Source organism: Anolis carolinensis, unplaced genomic scaffold, assembly GCF_035594765.1.
Source record: "Anolis carolinensis isolate JA03-04 unplaced genomic scaffold, rAnoCar3.1.pri scaffold_15, whole genome shotgun sequence".
Taxonomy (NCBI): domain Eukaryota; kingdom Metazoa; phylum Chordata; class Lepidosauria; order Squamata; family Dactyloidae; genus Anolis; species Anolis carolinensis.
In genome coordinates, this window is record NW_026943826.1 from 13,028,825 (window position 1) to 13,038,824 (window position 10,000).

Here is a 10,000-nt window from a genome sequence, read left to right on the forward strand (position 1 = left end):
AGGAATGAACCTCTTCATGGGACCCAAATAGTCATGTCTTTCCAGGATGGAGAAGAAGAACCATTGTACGGTACTGGGCCCAGGACTGAACCTCTTCACGGGACCCAAATAGTCATGTCTTTCCAGGATGGAGAAGAAGAACCATTGGACGGTACTGGGCCCAGGACTAAACCTCTTCACGGGACCCAAATAGTCATTCCTTTCCAGGATGGAGAAGAAGAACCATTGGACGGTACTGGGCCCAGGACTGAACCATCTTCATGGGACCCAAATAGTCATGTTTTTCCAGGATGGAGAAGAAGAACCATTGGACGGTACTGGGCCCAGGACTGAACCTCTTCACGGGACCCAAATAGTCACGTCTTTCCAGGATGGAGAAGAAGAACCATTGGACGGTACTGGGCCCAGGACTGAACCTCTTCACGGGACCCAAATAGTCACGTCTTTCCAGGATGGAGAGGAGGAACCATTGATGGTACTGGACCCAGGACTGAACCATCTTCATGGGACCCAAATAGTCATGTTTTTCCAGGATGGAGAAGAAGAACCATTGGACGGTACTGGGCCCAGGACTGAACCTCTTCACGGGACCCAAATAGTCACGTTTTTCCAGGATGGAGAAGAAGAACCATTGGACGGTACTGGGCCCAGGACTGAACCTCTTCACGGGACCCAAATAGTCATGTCTTTCCAGGATGGAGAAGAAGAACCATTGGACGGTACTGGGCCCAGGAATGAACCTCTTCATGGGACCCAAATAGTCATGTCTTTCCAGGATGGAGAAGAAGAACCATTGGACGGTACTGGGCCCAGGACTGAACCTCTTCACGGGACCCAAATAGTCACGTCTTTCCAGGATGGAGAAGAAGAACCATTGGACGGTACTGGGCCCAGGAATGAACCTCTTCATGGGACCCAAATGGTCACGTCTTTCCAGGATGGAGAAGAAGAACCATTGGACGGTACTGGGCCCAGGACTGAACCTCTTCACGGGACCCAAATAGTCACGTTTTTCCAGGATGGAGAAGAAGAACCATTGGACGGTACTGGGCCCAGGACTGAACCTCTTCACGGGACCCAAATAGTCATGTCTTTCCAGGATGGAGAAGAAGAACCATTGGACGGTACTGGGCCCAGGAATGAACCTCTTCATGGGACCCAAATAGTCATGTCTTTCCAGGATGGAGAAGAAGAACCATTGGACGGTACTGGGCCCAGGACTGAACCTCTTCACGGGACCCAAATAGTCACGTCTTTCCAGGATGGAGAAGAAGAACCATTGGACGGTACTGGGCCCAGGAATGAACCTCTTCATGGGACCCAAATGGTCACGTCTTTCCAGGATGGAGAAGAAGAACCATTGGACGGTACTGGGCCCAGGACTGAACCTCTTCACGGGACCCAAATAGTCACGTCTTTCCAGGATGGAGAAGAGGAACCATTGGGGAGAAGAAGCCTTTGGGATCAGTCGCTTGACCAATTACAAATGTTTGCTTTCTAAGGTGAAAAACAAAACAAAAGAAGGTGGGGATGGGAAAAAGGGAGACGGAACGAAGCCAACGAACCCTAACACCCCTCCTTTTGTGTTTTATCGCTCCGTTATTTTCCCGGATGACAAAGGCCGGGGCTGATTGGGATGCGCGGTGTTGGCTCGCGATTGACAAAAGGCTCCCTCTCCCTGTCACGGTGATGGCCAAAGGGACCCCCAAGAGCGGCTACCACTGGGGCCTGGGGGCTACTTCTCATTCACGCCGGTCCGCCCTGAAAATGACACATTCGGCGGGTTCTCGACGGGGGGACGGCCCCTCGAATCCAGCTCCCTTCATCCCGCAGCTGGAGGCGAAGTTGAAAGGCGTCGAGAGGAGCGTGAAATCACCGGCGACAGTCTTTAAGTGGCGGCGCTTCGGCATTAACCGGGACACTGGCAACACCGCAGAGGTCTTTCTTTTCTCACCGGCAGCAGCGACGCATTGCACCCGGCGCATCGTTTGTAGAGGAAACAAGCATGACCAGACAGGGAGAAAAAAGAGGATTTGCCCAAGCTAAACCTCAGTTGCTTTGGCATCTGATGGCTCCATTAAGGCCTCCTTTTCTTCGGTTTATAAGGACTGAGCGGCACCCACAAGGCCCAGTACGAGGTCAAATATGCTACTAGTAGCAGACCTAAGAATGGGGAAACATGGAGAATGAGAGAAGAGATTTGGTCCTCAAATGATCAGAATTCTAGGAAATGAAAGGTGGGTCTAAAAGCAAGAACCCAGGTTGTTGTGAGATTAATCATACTCTTCTCCATCCTGGAAAAACATGATTATTTGGGTGCCATCAAGAGGGTTTGGTCCTGGGCCCAGTACCGTCCAATGGTTCTTCTTCTCCATCCTGGAAAAACATGACTATCTGGGTCCCATGAAGATGGTTCAGTCCTGGGTCCAATACCATCAATGGTTCCTCCTCTCCATCCTGGAAAAACATGACTATTTGGGTCCCATGAAGATGGTTCAGTCCTGGGCCCAGTACCGTCCAATGGTTCTTCTTCTCCATCCTGGAAAAACATGACTATTTGGGTCCCATGAAGATGGTTCAGTCCTGGGCCCAGTACCGTCCAATGGTTCTTCTTCTCCATCCTGGAAAGACGTGACTATTTGGGTCCCGTGAAGAGGTTCAGTCCTGGGCCCAGTACCGTCCAATGGTTCTTCTTCTCCATCCTGGAAAGACGTGACTATTTGGGTCCCGTGAAGAGGTTCAGTCCTGGGCCCAGTACCGTCCAATGGTTCTTCTTCTCCATCCTGGAAAGACGTGACTATTTGGGTCCCGTGAAGAGGTTCAGTCCTGGGCCCAGTACCGTCCAATGGTTCTTCTTCTCCATCCTGGAAAAACATGACTATTTGGGTCCCATGAAGATGGTTCAGTCCTGGGTCCAGTACCATCAATGGTTCTTCTTCTCCATCCTGGAAAAACATGACTATTTGGGTCCCATGAAGATGGTTCAGTCCTGGGTCCAGTACCATCAATGGTTCCTCCTCTCCATCCTGGAAAGACGTGACTATTTGGGTCCCGTGAAGAGGTTCAGTCCTGGGCCCAGTACCGTCCAATGGTTCTTCTTCTCCATCCTGGAAAGACGTGACTATTTGGGTCCCGTGAAGAGGTTCAGTCCTGGGCCCAGTACCGTCCAATGGTTCTTCTTCTCCATCCTGGAAAAACATGACTATTTGGGTCCCATGAAGATGGTTCAGTCCTGGGCCCAGTACCCTCAATGGTTCCTCCTCTCCATCCTGGAAAGACGTGATTTGGGTGCCACGAAGAAGGTTCGGTCCTGGGCCCAGTACCATCAATGGTTCCTCCTCTCCATCATGGAAAGGAATGACTATTTAGGTGCCATCAAGACGGTTCTGTCCTGGGCCCAGTACCGTCCAATGGTTCTTCTTCTCGAACCACTAATCTTTTGGTGAGCAAGTTCAGCAGCTCAGCGGTTTAACACACTGCGCCACCGGGGGCTCCATTATTTGTTTTCCTTACTATTGTGACTAACTAGGATCGCAGTTAAAGAGGGTCCATGCCTGGCGAGCATGTGAAAAAGGTAGCCCGTGAGCTGCAGACATTAAGAAAAACCCTCTTCTTTGACGTAGATACTGTTTCAATATGTTTTCTTGTGTATATTTCTTTTTGTTATTATGTTTTAACGTTAAATTTTAAGAAGAAAATAATTTAAAAAGATATGGACCTGATGCTTTGAGTTTGCACAAGTCTGGAAAGGGGGAATACATATACATGTATGTGTATATATATATATATATGTATAAATACTGTATACGGAATATAAATACTGTGTGTATATATATATATATATATATATATATATATATACTGTAAATAATAAATATATCTAAGCTATGCCCAGCCACGCATTGCTGTGGTGTAGTCCTAAGTGGGGCTTTTTTCGTGGCATTCAAGATGGCCTAGAGAGGATTCCCTGAGGTATGAAGCAGCAAGGCTTTGAAGCTGCGAAGCTATTCAGTGGTATTCAAGTTGGCCAACAATCGAGTCCCCTCGGTATGAAGCAGCCAGGCTTTGAAGTTGCAAGATCACTCCTTGGAAAGTGATGAGTATTGTGGCCTAATTTGGTGTGATTTGGCCCAGTGGTTTTGTTGTTAACTCGGTCCTAATTATGCACATTACATTTATATATAGATACTAGCTGTGCCCGGCCACGTGTTGCTGTGGCTCGGACTTAATTTTTCTTTTCTTTTTGTTGTATGAACGTAGAGGCGTCGATGAGAGGTTGTGCTGTCAATTTTCGAGGTTGTGGCGCATTTAGTTTAGTTGTTTTGTCCGGTGCCGTGATTCCATTACCCATATATATATAGATACTAGCTGTGCCCGGCCACGCGTTGCTATGGCTCGGACTTAATTTTTCTTTTCTTTTTGTTGTATGAACCTAGAAGCATCGATGAGAGGTTGTGCTGTCAATTTTTGAGGTTGTGGGGCGTTTAGATTAGTTGTTTTGTCCGGTGCCGTGATTCCATTACCCTTTTATATATATATAGATAGCTATGCCCGGCCACGCGTTGCTGTGGCTAGGACTTAATTTTTTTCCCTTTTGGTGTATGAACGTAGAGGCGTCAATGAGAGGTTGTGCTGTCAATTTTCGAGGTTGTGGGGCGTTTAGTTTAGTTGTTTTGTCCGGTGCCGTGATTCCATTACCCTTTTATATATATAGATAGATAGCTATGCCCGGCCACGCGTTGCTGTGGCTAGGACTTAATTTTTCTTTTCTTTTTGTTGTATGAACGTAGAGGCGTGGATGAGAGGTTGTGCTGTCAATTTTCAAGCTTGTGGGGCATTTAGTTTAGTTGTTTTGTCCGGTGCCGTGATTCCATTACCCTTTTATATATATAGACTAGCTTTGCCCGGCCACGCGTTGCTGTGGCTTATGGGAATCCTATGTTGGCCAGGTGGAATAGCAGTGAGTAGCCTTGCAGTCTCAAAGCCTTGCCGTTTTCTGGAGTAGCTGGAGCTTTTTTTGTATGAACGTAGAGGCATGGATGAGGGGTTGTGCTGCCAAGTTTAGTGTTTCTGGGATGTGTAGTTTTGTTGTTTTGTCCTAGGCCGAAATATCCTTACCCTTTTATATATATAGATATATCTTCTGAGTTCTTGGTGAACTATATATCTTTTTTGGGGGGTTACTGTGGGTTGATAACATTCCAAGCTGGCAAAGAACTGGGTCACTAGAGTAGCTGGAAGCCAACTCTGGATGGAGATGATTGCCGCTTGCTTCCCGACCGGGTTCTTTTCCTCTAAACGACCTTCGCTTGCTAGATCGATACTATATCTTCCGAGTCGGGATCTCACGTCTCAATTTGGACGGCATCGTATCATCATTCCGCGAGGGTCCCAATTGCCCTTTTTCACTCTCGCGTTTCGGGCTTGTTCTGAGCCCTCGGGGGTATAATTCCACCCGTATTAACCACCAGGTTCGGGACGGAGCAGATGTCTTCCCGACATCTCTTTGTTTCACCGCTTTCCCCCTTAAACTCAATTTTTTTAAAACCCAGAAAACTTTGCATGAGCCGCGCTGCTAATTATTATGATGAAGCCGGGACGCGCTCCGCGGAGGGGTCAGGGGCCGCCGAACGCCCGCCTTTGAGGATTTTTTAATCTGAATCGAACGATTTCCCCATTATGGAATCCTGCGGGGAATCTACAAGGAGAGAGAAAAAGAGAGAGAGAAAACTCCTTTGGAAGGAAAACGGGGAAGGAGGGGAGAGAGTCGAAATGTCGAGAGTCGGGGAGATGATTCCCTCTGCCGGCGGAAAAAATGAGCAGGATGGAGAAGGAGAGAAAGGAGGAGAGACGTGGGATGGACAGTCAGGCCAAAAAACATGGATTGTGACCATTTCTAGTCCTGGAGGGGGGTCCTGGGGGTCCTGGAGGGGTCTAGGGGGGTCCTGGAGGGGTCTAGGGGGGTCCTGGAGGGTCTAGGGGGGTCCTGGAGGGGTCTAGGGGGGTCCTGGAGGGGTCTAGGGGGGTCCTGGAGGGTCTAGGGGGGTCCTGGAGGGGTCTAGGGGGGTCCTGGAGGGGTCTAGCGGGGTCCTGGAGGGGTCTAGGGGGGTCCTGGAGGGTCTAGGGGGGTCCTGGAGGGGTCTAGGGGGGTCCTGGAGGGTCTAGGGGGGTCCTGGAGGGTCTAGGGGGGTCCTGGAGGGGTCTAGGGGGGTCCTGGAGGGTCTAGGGGGGTCCTGGAGGGGTCTAGGGGGGTCCTGGAGGGGTCTAGGGGGGTCCTGGAGGGGTCATGGGGGTCCTGGAGGGATCTAGGGGGGTCCTGGAGGGGTCTAGGGGGGTCCTGGAGGGGTCTAGGGGGGTCCTGGAGGGGGGTCCTGGGGGTCCTGGAGGGTCTAGGGGGGTCCTGGAGGGGTCTAGGGGGGTCCTGGAGGGGTCATGGGGGTCCTGGAGGGTCTAGCGGGGTCCTGGAGGGTCTAGGGGGGTCCTGGAGGGGTCATGGGGGTCCTGGAGGGTCTAGGGGGGTCCTGGAGGGTCTAGGGGGGTCCTGGAGGGATCTAGGGGGGTCCTGGAGGGGTCTAGGGGGGTCCTGGAGGGGTCATGGGGGGTCCTGGAGGGGTCTAGGTGGGCCTAGGGGGGGTCAAGAAAGATCTAGAAGATCTAGAAGACCGAGATAATCCCAACGAGGCCTTAATTTGCCATGTATGGAGCATCAATGCCACCATTCCTATCCTTGGTGTCCACTGAACCATCCATGTCACCATTGGGTTGTTGTATGTCTTTCGGGCTGTCCAGCCATGTTCCAGAAGTATTCTCTCCTGATGTTTCGCCCACATCTATGGCAGGCATCCTCAGAAGCTGTGTGGCATGGATAAACTAGGTAAGGAAAGGAAATATATATATATATCTGTGGAGAGTCCAGGATGTCACCATTCCTACTATTAGTGTACCTTGAACCATCAAGGTTCCTATTTTTGGTATCCATCAATGGTCATCATTCCTACCTTCGATGGGTCAATGGATGCCAAGGATAAGATTGGTGGAACCGATGGTTGAATGGACACCAAGGGTCAGAATGGTGGCACTAATAATTCATTGGACGTCACAAGTAGGAGTGGTGGTATTGATGGTTCAATGGGCACTAATGGTAGGAATGGTGACATCAGTGGTTGAATGGACACCAAGGGTTGGAATGGTGGCACTAATAGTTCATTGGACATCACAAGGTGGTATTGATGGTCCAATGGACACTAATGGTAGCAATGGCAACATCAATGGTTCAGTGGACACCAAGAGTAGAAATGGTGACATCAGTGGTTGAATGGACACCAAGGGTCGGAATGGTGGCACTAATAGTTCATTGGACATCACAAGGTGGTATTGATGGTCCAATGGACACTAATGGTAGCAATGGCAACATCAATGGTTCAGTGGACACCAAGAGTAGAAATGGTGACATCAGTGGTTGAATGGACACTAAGGGTCAGAATGGTGGCACTAATAGTTCATTGGACATCACAAGGTGGTGTCCATTGAACTATTAGATGCCACAATTCTTACCATTCCTACCCTTGGTGTCCATTGAACCATCAATACCACCATTGTCATCATTCGTGTCCATTGGACCATCAATACCACCTTGTGATATCCAGTGAACTATTATTGCCACCATTTCTACTCTTGGTGTCCATTGAACCATTGATGCCACCATTGCTACCATTAGTATCTGTTGAACCATCAATACCATCTTGTGATGTCCAATGAACCCTTGGTGTCCTCCAAACATTGATGTCACCATTCCTACTTGTGATGCCCATTGAACTATCAATGCTCCCATTCCAACCCTTGGTGACCATTGAACCACTGATGTCATCATTGCTACTACAGCCTGGAAGACATACAACAACCCTATCATTCCTACTATTGGTGTCCTTCAACCATTGATGTCACCATTCCAACTTGTGATGTCCATTGATGAATTGATGCCACCACTCAGATCCTTGGTGTCCATTGAACCACTGATGTCATCATTGCTACTACAGCCCGAAAGACACACAGCAACCCTATCATTCCTACTATTGGTGTCCTTCAACCATTGATGTCACCATTCCGACTTGTGATGTCCATTGATGAATTGATGCCACCACTCAGATCCTTGGTGTCCATTGAACCACTGATGTCATCATTGCTACTACAGCCCGAAAGACACACAGCAACCCTATCATTCCTACTATTGGTGTCCTTCAACCATTGATGTCACCATTCCGACTTGTGATGTCCATTGATGAATTGACGCCACCACTCAGATCCTTGGTGTCCATTGAACCACTGATGTCATCATTGCTACTACAGCCCGAAAGACATACAGCAACCCTATCATTCCTACTATTGGTGTCCTTCAACCATTGGTGTCACCATTCCTACTTGTGATGCCCATTGATCTATCAATGCCACCATTCCAACCCTTGGTGTCCATTGAACCACTGATGTCATCATTCCTACTACAGCCCGGAAGACATACAACAACCCTATCATTCCTACTATTGGTGTCCTTCAACCATTGATGTCACCATTCCGACTTGTGATGTCCATTGACGAATTGATGCCACCACTCAGATCCTTGGTGTCCATTGAACCACTGATGTCATCATTGCTACTACAGCCCGAAAGACATACAGCAACCCTATCATTCCTACTATTGGTGTCCTTCAACCATTGGTGTCACCATTCCTACTTGTGATGCCCATTGATCTATCAATGCCACCATTCCAACCCTTGGTGTCCATTGAACCACTGATGTCATCATTCCTACTACAGCCCGAAAGACATACAACAACCCTATAATTCCTACTATTCGTGTCCATTGAACTCTTGAAACCACCATCTTACCCTTGGTGTCCATTGAACCATCGATGGTTCCATTCCTACCTTGGGTGTACACTGACCCATCGATGCCACCCTAGCTATGGCCTTGCCTACTTGACAGCACTAAGAGGAACTTATTTTTTGCTCCGTGAACAACTCGTCGTCGCCATGTTGTTCCTACCTCTCTTTCCCGAACACAAAGGAGAAGCAGAACGAGAGGTGAACACGAAGGAGGTACAACAGGAACAAGGGCAAGGAGACGGGACTTGAAAGGGGAGCGAGTGTTGGCTCGGAGGCCGCGCGGATACCGGTAAACAGAGATGAAGGCGGCGGGGAATCAAAGGGAGAGATTGAGAACTGAGCCCGACGTGGCTCCGAAAGCACACGCGGCGGAAGGAGGAGAGAGCGGGTTTGAAGGAGAAACGGGCGAGGGAGAAGGGACTTCGCGACTTTTTCAAAAGCATCTTTAATCTCGCCCTGGAAAGCGGCGAGGAATTTCAAATCAGCTCGCGGTGGCCCGCGGAAAATGATAAATGTTTAATGATCGGAAGCGCATTGTTTACAAGTTTCGCAATAGCTCAATGGCGCACGAATCCTTCGAAGGCGGTTCGGCAAAGTGGTCGGAGCGTTGGGCCACGACTCTGGGAACTACAGGTTGTATCCACGCTCATGCAGTTTGATACCACTTGGATTGCCATAGTTTGAGGCAACGGGATAGGGAATGAGCGGTTATCGCGCAACGCTGTTATTGCGCAGCAGCCGCAGGATCGCGAATAGTAACTACACACCAGGTAGTTACTATCTGGATAGTCTTTTAGGTGTCTTCCAACCCTATGGCAACGGGATAGGGAATGACCGTTATCACACAATGCTGTTATTGCGCAGCAGCCGCAGGATCGCGAATAGTAACTACACACCAGGTAGTTACTATCTGGATAGTCTTTTAGGTGTCTTCCAACCCTATGGCAACGGGATAGGGAATGAGCGTTATCGCGCAACGCTGTTATTGCGCAGCAGCCGCAGGATCGCGAATAGTAACTACACACCAGGTAGTTACTATCTGGATAGTCTTTTAGGTGTCTTCCAACCCTATGGCAACGGGATAGGGAATGACCGTTATCACACAACGCTGTTATTGCGC